This window comes from Eschscholzia californica, unplaced genomic scaffold (genome assembly GCF_041429995.1).
Source record: "Eschscholzia californica isolate CP2 unplaced genomic scaffold, dmEscCali1.0.p SCAF_2, whole genome shotgun sequence".
Classification (NCBI taxonomy): domain Eukaryota; kingdom Viridiplantae; phylum Streptophyta; class Magnoliopsida; order Ranunculales; family Papaveraceae; genus Eschscholzia; species Eschscholzia californica.
Window position 1 is genome coordinate 22,682,534 of NW_028238309.1, and position 14,844 is coordinate 22,697,377.

The 14,844-nt window shown below is 38.8% G+C and overlaps 1 long non-coding RNA gene across 1 annotated transcript; it reads left to right on the plus strand.

Annotated features, from left to right (window-relative positions):
* The first annotated feature begins 2,566 nt into the window (after nt 1-2,566).
* On the plus strand, nt 2,567-5,641 carry LOC147556947 (uncharacterized). The gene is made up of 3 exons (XR_015235148.1): nt 2,567-2,740; nt 3,371-3,436; nt 5,440-5,641. It is a non-coding gene; the product is annotated as an uncharacterized LOC147556947 (long non-coding RNA).
* Nucleotides 5,642-14,844: the final 9,203 nt, after the last annotated feature.

Consider the following 14,844-nt stretch of genomic DNA (forward strand, 5'->3'; position numbering starts at 1 on the left):
GGAATAGTGTCGCCTTGACTCTCTCTCACTAAAAGGTTGGAGATTTGATTCTTTTCACCAATTATTCTACCAATTGTAAAAGGCTTGACATTTGATTCTTCACCTCTAAAGATTCATTCACTTTTAAGCAATTTTTTAGTAGAGATATTCTGAGGTACAACTTAGATATTTTCTTTTGTTTGTAATTAGTTTTCCCTTCTTTATTAGTTTCTGGGGTAATTACTGAATCATCGGAGTGAAGCAATGTATTCTTGCACGGTTTTGGAGATAGAGAGAGAAAGAGATTTTCCCTCCCATTCTTTGATTCTTGGAAGATCTGAGAAATTTCATTCCCACCCTGCTTATCTACCCATCCGAACAACAGTTCAACGGTACTACTTTTATCATCCTCGTCTAGACAAGATTTTCAGGACGTTCGATCCATTCAATTTGAAGAGCAGTTACCGGCGGATCTTTAAGAGAGAGAATCCTTCTGTCTCTCTATTTTAGGAGAAAGCATGAGTTAACTGATCTCATTGGGCGGAAGTGGTGTCTCACTTGATGCTAATTAGTTTCTCAATTTTTAATTTTCTTTTTCTTGAAAGTTATCAAAGAAGAAAACTTCCATCTCTTTTTCATGGGTAACTGGAAGTTTTCATGGATACATTTTAATGGCGGACCCAGAGGAAGAAAAAGATAATAATAATAATAACAATGAAAATGTAGTAGAGAAAAAGAAGAAGCAGAAGTTCTCATATATGTGTTGGCGGTTTTCTATGGTGGCGACGATTTTTCGGTGACGGTTTTCCGATGACGGAGACGGTTTTCCAGTGACGACGACGGTTTTCCGGCGACAACGGCGGTGGTTCTTTTAGTTTTTTTCCTGTTATTTTGTTGACCTATAGGGTCTTTTAATATGTGATCTTTAGGATCCTTTCATCTTTCTTCTTTCTTATTTTCGTCAGTGTCTAACCAATTTCTCTCAATACATGAGGCACTTTACATTCGCAGTTCTGCGAACTTACTTACGTAACTCTCCAGTATCTGGCCGAGAGGAATAACATTTTATCCCTGTAAATTTGCGATTGTATCACTTATTAATGAAATATGGTTTCGGGGTTTCAAAAAAAAACTTAGATTTTTTTGGGTTAATTCTGTTTTGGCCCGCAATTTGTGACCAACTGGTCATTTTGCCTTGTGTCTTACACTTTGTTTTGGTCCCCAATTGTGTCCGACAGATCGTATTGACCCCCAATTTTAAATCAACTTACCAATTTTACCCCCATGGCAATTATGTAAATTCCATTTGTTTTTTTTCAATTTTTTTCTTTCTTACTTAATTATCTCTCTTCACTTACGAATTCTTTATCTAACTTCTCTCGGCCGCCACAACCATCTTCTTTCTCCCATCTTCATTCACCATCGCCATCTTCTTTCTTCTCAAATCCAAACAATAAATACATCTCACAATTTCATCCACCATAACCATCTTCTTTCTCATCCCAAACCCGAAAAAAAAAATCAATCTTTATTGTATCACTTGATTCTAAATCAACTATGAACTCAACAAAATCTGTGATTGGAATGTGTGATCTCAAAAAATGGCCTTCCGTTATATCAACATGAAAAAGGGAGTTGATGCATGACAGCCTCCGTTATGCGGCTATATTCGGTTAAGTGAATATAAGATGCTCCTGTTTCCAGCTCTGCTTTCCTGATTTTTTACTCCATCTCCTCGATCCTTGCTCCAGCTTCTTCTTCTTCTTGTTCCAGCTTCTGCTCCTAGCTCCTCCTTGTTCCAACTCCTTGTTTCTAGCTCATATTCGTCAATTCTCGAGAGGAGAAAACTTGCAAAGGGTTCGAAAACCTCTCCGACGCTCAAGACAGTCAGGGTGCTCTTCGCCGACTCCCACTTGGACTTAGAACAAGTACAATGCTCGATTCCCATGTCACTTAGTATCCCATCTGATACGTCACGTCATTCAGACTGTAAGATCCCATGTTTGTAAGGTTAGATGGGGGACTGTTTGACATTTGGGTCAAGTCAAAGAGGGGCTAAATCAACAAAGAGGACAATTTAGTGGGGTTTTTATGAGAGATATATAACTCAGGGACTTAAAAAGAACTAAGTAATTCTGCCTACCTTATATAGCGACAAGTGGCATGGGCTTAAAATGAATCCCAACCACTTTTACCGTGCATGCAGTTGGGAGACGTGTTGGAAGGGGACATAGTTTATAGTTCTTTTATACTCCCTCCGTCCCATTTTGTTTGACCTTTTGGGAGATCCAACTTATTAAGGATTGCCATTTATTGCTTCCTAACTAAAAGTATTTTCCTAAATTACCCATGTTTACTTTAGAGTATTACATTGAAAACTACATTGGAACTAGTGTAGAACCAATAAATTTTTTTTATTAGTATTAAAAGTAAGGGTAGCTTAGGAAACCTCACTAAAACTAGTAATAAATGAGTCTTATTTAAAGTAAGTGGACAAACATTTTGGGACTTCCTCAAAAGGAATAACACCCAAACAAAATGGGACGGAGGGAGTATTAAATTTAGAACCCACTTCTCATTTAAACTCAAAACCCATCTTCCCTTTTATAACTCATTCTTTAACAGTAAGGTCACTTATTTCATTTCAATTTGGAAACACACATGGAGCCGAGAGATGAGAGAAAATGGGTGGTCTATAGTCGAACTTTTATCGTCGATTTCTTCGCGAATATTAGTCGGAATTTAATGAAACTTCTTCCAGGTAATTATATTCAACTTGTTATACATCTCTATCTGTTCAAAATTTTAAATTTCGTCCGAATTTGATGATTTTATGGATGGTTATATCAATAACTGTATAGTTATACTAATTTCATTTGGGATCAAAATTTGGAGCTATTTAGACGATTATTACTCAGTTTCTTCGAATGATTTGTGTTCAGAAACATGTTTAGGGGATTATAGACTAATTTGGGGTGTCCAAATATAGACGGAGTGCTGCCTAATTATTTTAGTGTTCGAATTTCATATTTGGAATAGTTTGGAAATGAATTGGAATAGAGATAGTTACCCAATTTTGTCATATTTCACGTGAATGGACAGTTTCAGCTATAGATTTATAGTATGGAGTTCATTATATGATTTGTCAGCCTATGAAGACTCTGAAATGTAAAATAGAGTTTATGGGAAGTTGGTTGATTGGTTCGTAGGCATTTTCGATATTCAGGAGATGTAGGTACGAAATTAAAGATCGATTCGATAGATACTTGAAGTCTTTCGAAGTTAGCAAATTTGCTTTTAAGTTTTATTGATTCTTTTTATTTACGAAGGTTCTTAGTATAAGAACCTAATGTTTCTATTCGGTCTTTTTGGTTATTCTTCCTTATCCCAGAGTATGCGAATGAGGAATAATAAGGTCGTCTGGTAGGCGGGAGTCTTTGGTGATGCACGGACTGAGGTAGGGGTTCTGAATCCTTTTATCCAACATGGTTTTATAGATAATGAATATGCTAGATTCTATAGTTATATATGCGCCATTATAACTAGAGTTTAGGTAGCATGAAACTCGATTTATGTGATGAACTGAAATATGCTTGAAATGTTTTGATGCGATATGAGAAATGTTTTTGAACTGATTTTACGATGATTGTAAACTACTGGGGATTTTCTTGTATGTACCCAACTGCGGATTATGTCAACCTACAGGCACATAGCCATTGAGGGTAGGTGACATGTGGACACGGGTGTGACTCGTGTGAGACCGGTGAGGTGCACAACACTAGTCATGAGACCCGTGGGAGTAGAGTGCTTCACTTGCTGGCAATTGGTGCTCGTGCCTCCAGCTCGAGGCTCAGGGCCGTACACCCTGACCGCTCGCCTGGGAGATGACATTGATTGGGATCCCTCTTCTTTGGGGTGATATGGTTCTATGTTGTTCCACTTCCGTGTTTGATAAGATAATGAATCGAATGAGAATATTGGTTTTGATATGCGAATGAAACTAATTTTGAAAGATCGCATTAGATGCATGATAGGGTACCGAAAAAAATGAGGTTCAGGTCCTTCCATGGTAATTGGGGGACGACTCTCTAATTCGAACTCGGTGATCAAAAACGTATTTAGATACTTAAGGTATATATGTATCATGAGGTAAACTCTTCAATGATTGCCAGGGTCGTGCCTGAGAATTCAGGGGCCCTGTGCGAATTTTTTTTGTAGGCCTTTTGTATAATAAAAAATTACAAGTGAAAATTGAAAAAATGCAAGGTAATATGTTAGTGCATAGTATAGATGAATCCAAATGTATTTTGGCAAAAACAGTCGTAAGAAAATTTTTCCGTTTTAAAATTTCATTTTATAAAAAAATCTAGTCTAAAAATCCACGATAACTTAAACCCATTTTTTTGTTTCTTCTAATAAAATAGTAAGGTTTTATGAAATGTTTAGATCTTAATATAAACAATATAGATTGTTCGCTACTTATCAAATATGACCAGGAGGAGAACAAAGACTTTTAGTGAGCATGACTAGTTTAAAATAATTGAAAAAATAATAATTTATCTTTTTTTTAATTGTTCAGCGTGTGTCTAACCCTTGACCTCTGAGGTGGAAGATTATACCTCTTACAGTTTCAAAAAGGGTTGTTGGAAAAAAAAAATCATCTTTACAACAAGTTAGAATCTAAGTAATTTTTTGAATATGATGTCTTTCATGTAATAATTTCGCATATATATTTACATATTGATAGAATTTTCTTAAATTTTCATTTTTAAAAACACTTCAGAAATTGAAAATTCATCCAAAATAACAAGATAGTGAAGAAAAAGTATAATGTAGTAGAATTAAAGGTATATTTAACACTTTTACCCTCAACGTACAAAGTTTGAAAAAAAAACCAAAAGATTTGAGTGGAGAGGGATTCGAACCTGTGTCTCCATGGTGGAAGCTTAAGAAGTCTCCCACTCGGGCAGATAGGCATATTGTATTATTCCTTGCTACCAAGTTCTACATAAGGTAATTCTAGTGTGTTACAAGAAATGGACACTTGTAGTGGGAGGCCCAGTGCGGGCGCCCTGCCCGCACTGGCCTATGCACGGGTCTGATGATTGCGGAGTCCCTTAGTGGGAGAGGGGCTTACCGGCTAGGGGTAAGTCTCTTTCTCGAGGAGACGTAGTGCATTAGCTAGTGCCTAAATGGGATGGTACTATCTAACGCACTGTAGGCTCTCCTGAGGAACTCTCCTCTTATTGGGAGCGCATCATGGGTGGGCAGCTAATCACTGCTATTGCTTGCTAGATTAAGGAAAATGTTTTGTATATAGTATATACATTAACTGGTTTGATAACTCGTTTTGTCATGATGTTTATGACTTATTAAAGGAACTTTTGAAAACGTGATGGGTTTTGGATTGGTCTTTTACCAGAATAATTCGTGTCGGTGAGTATTCTGACCCCCTACCAGTTGTCAGTGTGCAGGTGCTTGTCGTAGCCTCGAGGCGGAGTGTGTATTCCAGCCGGTGATCTTGTCTGACGAGGCTGGTGGAGTGATGTCATTTTATATGGTTTTCCGTTATTTCCAAGTTATGTATTTATTGTAGAAACCAAACTCTAATATGTATATACGTAAAAACTTAGAGTTATTTATAAGTTGTATCGGTGTTTTATGAGGTGTTTGTAGTTTTGTGGTTCGGGTTTCGACTCGAAACTAAGTTGGGTTTGTTTAGCTTCCGCTCGATAGTTTATTTTTTTGCGTATGCGAATGTATGGTTTGCATGACAGGTTTTACAAGTGCGACCGGTTCGATTTACAGAGGAGACTCTGTCGGATTTATGTCTCGTCTGTGAATTGCCGGGGCGTGGTGGTGTCTATTTTGGGACACGGGGCGTCACACAGACTTTCTTGATCTCGAGTACAATTGTCAAAACAAATGATTAACTTTTAATCCATTTGAGCACCGCCATGCATTTTCAGTTGTTGCTCGTCAAGTGGCCCGAGGACACTGTATCCTAACATAGTTAGGAGGACATAATCCATTCTTGCGCTCCCACTCAACTTCATGTCTATCATGTCCTTCCCAGTATCCGCCTTTATAACCTCCTTTTACGGCGCGACATCGGAACCAAAGTCGGACATTCCTTACATAAGATGAGTTGAGCACTCATGTTTTGAGGAATCTCCCAATCTTGTCTTTATGAGAAGTTTTGACGATTCATCATTTTGTGGATGAACTTCTCATGTTGAGGGTTATTTGATGAGACATGGAAATGTCCCATCTGAGTCTCTTAATTTAGACGAGTTAGTCTCTCTAGAGCAGTTACTCTCACGAATTACTCTCTTTTATGTTCAGGTACCTTTTTACAGAGTTACGCGTGCAAAACGGATAAAGTCGGAAAGAATACAGACTAGGGGCATTTTGGTCATTTGTTGATTCTGACTTCTTGGTCAAGATTAGTGTTCGGATGGAAAGTAGAGTCCAAGACGAGCCCGTAGGCGAAAACGGAAGTCAAATCGGAGTCCGGATCAATAAAATATTCAAGGTCAAAGTTTGAGTCAAAGACAGCTGACCAGATCAAATAGAACACGTGGCAGGCAGACGCGAAGAAGATCTAGCGGTCCAAATTGCTAGCGGGACATATTCTGTCACGATGGGACGGTTTACAGGAATTCTAACGTCTTCGATACCGTGTTCCTGAAGCAGTGTAATTCCGTGAGCCCGAGTGCATCAAACGGATGGGATTCTTCTTGCTCACGCGATCTGGGCTGTTGCACCATATTATAATACTTCGTGAAGCACTGAGTCGACCCTTCTTATCAGCCAAAACCGAGTACGTGATTCCCTCTCCCTCCATTATCTTCTCTCAAATTCAAATTCGAGAGAGAGATGGAGGATGACTCGGATTGGATTTGGGGTTCTTGCCGGGTCTATACAAGAGGAAAACAGACTCGATCGAGGATTTGGTGGAAACAGAACGGATTGGAAAAGAAGGAAATCTTATCGGCTGAGGGAGGATCATCACGGTTTTAGAGAGAGAGAGAAAACTGAGAGAGAGATGGAGGAGATTTGGGAGGATTCGATTCTTGTTTGTTGGTCTATAAAAGCAGAGGGAGAGAGGATCGGTTTTGGAGAACAAAAACAGAGAAGGAGGTTTTGAAAGTAAAGAAGAACAGTAGAGAGAGAGAGATAGAACCGAGAGCTATCTTAACTTTTGATTTTCGTTTTCTTTTTCTTTGTTAAACTCTGTTTCTTAGTGAGAAAGAGAGAGAGAGATTATAGAGGAAGAGAGAAAGTTAGAGAGAGAGGCAGAGAATTATTGTGGAGAGAGAGAGAGAAATAGATTCTCGGTTTTAAGAAATTAATTTGATTTTTCGTGTTTTTTTTATTTCTTTTGTTATTTTCCACTTCTTAGTGAGAGAGAGGGAGATTACAGAGAAAGAGATTACAGAAAGATTGAAAAAGAAACAGAAAGAAAGTACTTTCAAGAAGACGAGAAAATAATTTTCTCTCAGAGAATTCAATTCCGGGAAGACGAGAAAATCGTTTTCCCAGAGGGTGCGTTTGGCAGATTTCCGGGAAAATCAGAAGGAAATCACTTCCTTAGGCTCTGTTTGGTGGGAAAATCGCAGAAAAGTTAAGTTTCTTTCTTCTTTTTCTTATAGTAATTCAAATACTTATCGATTCTAGCATGAGTAGCTAAATCTTTTCTATCTAGGGTTTTAGATGAAGTCATAATAATTATTTTCTCGATAATTTATTAAAGTTTTTACCATTTTAACGATAAAATCTTCCGGGTTTTTAGACCGTTCATGGACTAAAACCTGAGTTATATAAAGAACTCTCTAATTAGATCAAAATTAAATTGTCGTTAGAATTATTAGGAAGACGGATTCGAAAACCCTAGGTTCCCTTTTTCTGAATACCGACTTATTTCTTTATTTATTTATTTTTTGAGTTTTATATTTTATTTTTATTTTACCTTCATCAAACCACTTTTGAAAATCTCAATAATTTTAAGGTTAGAATTTAGTTTAACTTAGTCTCTAAGGAACGAACCGGTCTTACCGGAACTATTACTTGACGCCCGTATACTTGCGGGTGGAGACCTTTTAGGGTAACCTTTTAGGCCCATCATTATTCCAGTGTATAATCCCTATTATGCACCCACGTAGTCGAATAGAATACACTATTCCTATAGCCCATGAAACTGCGTTATCCCATCGACTCCCGTACTAGTCTACGTTAGTCATTGTTGTCCATACAATGACCTGAACTAGGGAATTGATAATGAATTTCTCAAAGTTCACTTAGTAGGGTTTCATTCATCAGATCACGTATCTGACAAGCCCACTCGGAGTGCTTTCTTTATCGTGTGGACTGTCTCTTAAAATAACAAACCAAATTTTAAGGACAAAATAAAATTCCTTTTATTTTATTTATCGAATGTAAGTAATTAGGTACATAAACTCTTTTATGAATCCAAATTACATTTGTTGCCATTCCCCAATGCGCTTTATATCAATTCCCCTCAAGTGTGAGTCGTGTTTGAGCTGAGGTAACGGTTTAGTTAACGGATCTACAACATTGTCATCCGTGTGAACCTTGCAAATGACCACATCTTTTCTTTCTATGATTTCCCTTATCAAGTGGTACTTCCTTTGGATATGTTTGGACTTTTGGTGTGCTCTTGGTTCCTTGGCTTGGGTTATTGCTCCATTGTTGTCACAATAGAGAGTTACACCCTCTTCCATGCCAGGTACGACTGAGTTCTATTATGAACTTCTTGATTCAAACTCCTTCCTTTGCAGCTTCCGAGGCCGCTAGGTATTCTACTTCAGTGGTAGAGTCTGCAACTGTGCTCTGCTTGGAACTTTTCCAACACACCGCTGCTCCATTCAGACAGAAGACGTAACCGGACTGTGATTTGAAGTCGTCACTATCCGTTTGAAAGCTTGCATCCACATGGCCTACAACCTTTAGTGTATCTTCCCCGCCATATACCAGGAAATGATCCTTAGTCCTTTTCAGGTACTTTAGAATGTTCTTGGCGGCGTACCCGTGCCTTTCGCCTGGATTTGATTGGTAACGGCTACACATGCTTAAAGCATATGAGACGTCTGGGCGAGTGCAGATCATGGCGTACATGATTGATCCTATTGCCAAAGCATAGGGTACTTTCATCATGTGTGCTAGCTCATAAGGACTCTTAGGACACTGATCTTTGCTAAGCACCATACCATGTGACATGGGAAGGAATCCTCTTTTGGAGTTTTTCATCTCGAACCGTTAGAGAATCTTATCTATATAAGTTTCTTGACTAAGTCCAATCATCCTCTTTGATCTATCCCTATAGATCTTGATTCCTAGTATGTACTCTACCTCTCCTAAGTCCTTCATGGTTTTTAACTGATTCAAGCATCGGAATATTGTTTCCTATGATTAATATGTCGCCGACATAAAGGATAAAAAAAACTAGGTCGCTCCCACTAACCTTCTTGTAAACACAATATTCTTCTGCATTCTTTAGAAATCCAAATTCTTTCATTTTCTCGTCGAATCGAAGATTCCAACTCCAGCTTGCTTGCTTGAGTCCATAAATGGATTTCTTAAGCTTGTAAACTTTTCCAGCATTTTTGGAATCTACAAAACCTTCGGGTTGTGTCATGTACACATCCTCTTCCAGGTTTCCGTTTAGGAAGGCGGTTTTGACATCCATTTGCCAAATCTCATAATCGTAATGAGCTACAATTGCTAGAATGATTCGAATGAATTTAAGCATTGCGACAGGTGAAAAGGTTTCATCATAGTCTATACCATGAATCTGTTTGTATCCTTTTGCCACGAGTCTAGCTTTGAAAACGCTAACGTTTTCATCCTTGTCAGTTTTCACTTTAAAAACCCATTTGCATTCGATTGGTTTTGCTCCATCGGGAATCGATCAAGTCCCACCCTTGATTTTCTGACATGGAATCCATTTCCGATCTCATGGCCTTTAGCCCTTTTTCGGAGTCGGGGTTCGTCATAGCTAGGTTGTAGGTACTCGGCTCATTATCTTTTAACAGTAGGACATCTGTTTTCTGAGATAATTCCTGGAGCCTTTGAGACTTATAAAGGGCCTGAGCAACTTTTGGAGTGTTCTCAACTATTTGAGATGTCTCCTGCGAATTTAATTCGACTTGTGCAGGAGGTTCCACGAGTTTCTCTATCTCGACCTCATTACCCTCTTCCATACATTGTGGATAAATAGGAGCCGCTAAACCTGTTGATATCTCTATATCCGTGTTTATTTGTTGCTCATATCGAATTTCATCGATATCTACATTTCTCCCACTTGTCTGTTTGGAAAGGAATTCCTTTTCAAGGAAGACACCATCTCGAGCAACAAACACTTTGTTCCCAGATTCGTGGTAGAAGTAGTAACCCCTTGTCTCTTTTGGATAGCCCACAAAGAGACATTTGTCTGATTTGGGTGCGAGTTTATTTCCTTGTAAACGTTTTACATAAACTTCGCATCCCCAGACTTTGAGAAAAGACAACTTTGGAACCTTTCCAAACCATAATTCATATGACGTCTTTTCTACAGCTTTTGACGGAGCTCGGTTAAGTGTGAAAGTAGCCGTTTCTAGAGCATACCCCCAAAACGTGTTCGGAAGATTTGCTAAATTCATCATAGATCGAACCATGTCTAACAAGGTGCGATTTCTCCTTTCAGATACACCATTCATCTGAGGTGTTCCTGGCGGAGTGAGTTGAGATACTATACCACAACTCCTAAGATGAGCGTCAAATTCTTGACTCAAATATTCCCCACCTCGATCGGATCGAATGGCTTTTATTTTCTTGCCAAGTTGATTCTCTACTTCGTTCTGAAATAGTTACCTCTCGCCGGAGTAGCCATTGGTCCGCATACATCCGTATGTATGAGTTCCAAAGGTTCTTTGGCTTGGTCTCCTTTCCTTTAAAAGAAGACCTCGTCATTTTACCCATTAAACATGATTCACACGTGTCATACGATTCTAAATAGGTGACCCAAACGACAATGCCATGCTTATGGAGCTTCTTCACGCGTGTCATGTTAATGTGACCCAAACGACAATGCCAAAGGTAACTTGGATTCGAATCATCTGACCGTAGCCTTTTGGTTTCTTTGTTAAAGACTTCGTTCTCAATATTCGTAATATAGAGACCGTTGTATAACTTAGCACTGGTATAAAACATTTCACCTTTATATAAGGAACAACGCTGGTTTTTTTATTAATAGGTGATATCCCTCTTTGTCTAACTCTAAGATAGAGATAATGTTTCTAGAAATAGAGGGTACATAATAGCAATTATGAAGTTCTAAAACTAGACCAGTTTCTAAAGGTAGACTGAATGTTCCTACAGCTTTCGCAGCAACCGTTGCTCTATTTGCTACTCGTAGAACAAGCTCTCTCGCAGATAAATACTTGATTCCCTTAAGGCCCTGCACATCAGAAATGATACGAGAACCACATCCGGTATCAAATACCCAGGATTGAGACTCAAATGTATTTGCTAAGTTAACTTCGATAACATAGATACCTTGGTTGGAACCGTGAGTTCTTTCCTTCTTCCCTTTGTTCTTCTGAATCAGTTGAAGTTCTTTCTTTGATTCAGACAATCCAATGCCATTCCGGATTGCCTTGGAAGTCTCGTACTTCCTCAACCGTGATTTGTTTCGGGACATGTCCCTTAATCGACGGATGATTGTGTGTGCATCCATTTTCCCGAATCTCTTTTGAAGATTAGGTACATGGACTAGCGTCCTGGCTCCGGCCAGGACGAGACCAGGCCTTGATAGGCCTCGGCCAGGACATGCCGGCCCTATGGGCCGTGCTATGTCCGGACTTTGTCCGAGTCCTTTTGTGGGCTAGGGCCGGGACTTGTCCCGGGCTTTTTCGAGGCTTTTCGGACCACGAAAAGGGACCATCATTCGAGTGGGAGTTTTTGCCAAAATTTCTTCCGATTCCAACTAAATAATTCCAAAATTAATCCGGGCCATCCAGAAGGCCAAAACGGATTTCTCTTTAAACTGATTTATGAAATCATTAAGAATCGAACCAATATTTTTCTGAAATTGACCCGGGCTTTCAAAACCCGAAACGGAGTTTTTCTTAAAGTTGATTTTAGAAATCATAAAAGATAAAATCGGAACGGAGTATTAATCGAATTCTTCGAATTTAGACTTAAGGTCCGTAATGTGACATGTGATGTCGACAAAAGTGTCTCCCAAGATAATCATGCATATATAATTCTTAGCCTTAATATGTTATATGAATGCATGTGATGTGAATGCGGGAAACTAGTATGGCCATAGATTTGTTTCTATATTCTTGTTTTAAGCACGGATGGGTGCATATTTGTAATTAATTTTAATTTCAAGTTTATACGATCTGCGAATCGTTAAAGTCTTGTAATTAGAGTTTAGGGTCTATGAGTCCATTGAAGAAACTCAAGGAAGGAATCCAAAGGCGAGTGGGAGAAATCAATGGAGGTTCGAAGATGGAGATCTAGACGAACCAAAAGGCGAAACAAGAAGCAAACCAAAGGAGATTAGATCTTCTAGGTTAGGGGCCATACTAGGATCCATGTCTGCTTGATTTATTTTCTCGCGCGCATTTACTTACTTATTTACGCTTTATGTCGTGGATGTTAGTTAGGCTGAATTCACTATAACAAACGCCAGACTAGCGTAAAAGTCCTCAAAAATGTAATCTTGAGTAATCGCCTATCCAGATTAAGACACTCGTTGCGCCCTAGTTCGAGGAAGGTGGGTCGGCCTTCGCAGAGTACCTCCTCTACCTTGGGACAATGCGGGTAGGTGTATAAAAGAGGCATACACGTCAAAATGGTTCTACTCAACGAGATCAGCAAGAGAGTCTTGGATACTCGAGGCAAAAGGATCGATTAGTCATTCATTAATGAAATCTATCAACCAAGAGTCATAAGGTATGATCAGTGAAGTAGTTCACTCACCCGGAACGACGTATCAGATGGGATACTAAATTGAATGACGTGACGTGACGTATCAGATGGGATACTAAATTCATTAATGAAATCTATCGTTTGTCTTTTACAATTGTACTCGGAGATCAAGAAAGTCTGAATGACGTGACGTATCAGATGGGATACTAAATTGACACGGGAATCGAGGCATTGCATTTGTTTTAAGTCCAAGTGGGAGTCTGAAGGAGTTGAAGGAGATGTCCTTCGACCAAGATGGCAATGCGAGCAATATGTCGTCTAGGACAATTGATGAAGAAGATAATCAAGCCGATTGATTTAGGGGTCGTAGTGTTTTGCTAGAAACCAACTACGATCGTCGAATTACGAAGTAATTCGCGGCTAACTTCGATCGGATCCTACATCGGGTTACACATAAGAATGGGTATTTAATCGGATGATATGACTAATGGGAGTGTGATATAACATTGGGAATGTCCCATAAACATATCTCACATGCCTAAATAGAATTTGGGCAAAAGATAGCAAAAAGGCCCGAAATAAGGGTTTTGGGCCTAGACCGATTCGGGTACTTCTAGGACTCGGATTAGGCTGAATTTTGGAAGGTTAGTTTCTGATATAATAATAATTATATATGCCAATTTTCGTGGTGTTTGGACACCTCCTCCTTAGGGAATTGAGAAAATATCAATAGTTGCTATTTTCGACAATTTCCCTAAATCTTATTCTAAAGGGTGTTTTAGGAAACCTAAAAGGAGGTGGGTTCTTATTTGGATTCTATATAAACACTCTTAGGGCAGAGAATAAGGTGTGGAATTTCTCTCTAAGCTTTCTTACTCTACCACATCAAGTAGAGAGGAAAAAGTGAGATAATTCCCAAGCTATCTTCTAGTCAAGCAAGAAGAAGGTCTTCTTATTATCAAACCACCATTGGAGTGCTAGCGAGCTTTCAAGGAGGGAGATTAAATACACTATTCGGTGTCCCAAGTAGAGGAGCTACGTTTGAAGCTCTTGGTCTTCTTTAATTTATTTAAGTAGCTCGAAGGAAATAACGATTAAGGTAATCTACTATCTTCTTATTAGTTAATTACTAGTTTTGCATGATGATCTTGGGGATACTAGTGTTAGACATTAGATGTCGTTATCCGCTATAAATACTAGTATAAGGGTATAATTCCCTTCAAAAAGGGCTCGGACAAGGTCCGGAGATGGCACAACCATAGGGCCTGCATGTCCGGGCCGAGGCCAATAGGCCTGATCTCGTCCTGGCCGGAGCCAGGAAGCTAGTCCATGCACCAGACCATGCACTCATTCCTGGCCTTATAAGAATAGGTAATTCCATAAATATGAAATGGTTTAAATAAGATGAAGATGTCCATCAACACATGCCTTCACAACAAAACCATGTAATTGGTTCCCAAGTAATAGATCAAATGTATCAGAACAAGCATTAAGAAAAACAAACAATGTTATCAAATTCGGGTCCCTACACACACTACCAAACTCAATATAAGCTCAAATCGCATCATGGGTTTTTCCATCAAACACAAAATTGAGAATATAAGCATTCCAAGTAGCTAAGTTTCTTTCAGGCATTTCATCGAACATTTTATTAGCATCTTCTCTAAGAGCAGTTTTACAATACATATCAAAAGCACTACAACCCACAAAGACATCATAGATTAAACCATATTTTATAGACAATCAATGAAGTTTGTCTCTACATTTTCCTCCCAAAATCACAAAGCGAGGACTTCGACAGATTTGAAAATCAAAACCAACGAATCTGAAATTCCTCATAAATCATAAGCATAATACAGATTCAACTCGGATCTTATAAACAATCACTGAAATTCGAATACTCGGATTTGATGTTTCAGTAGATTC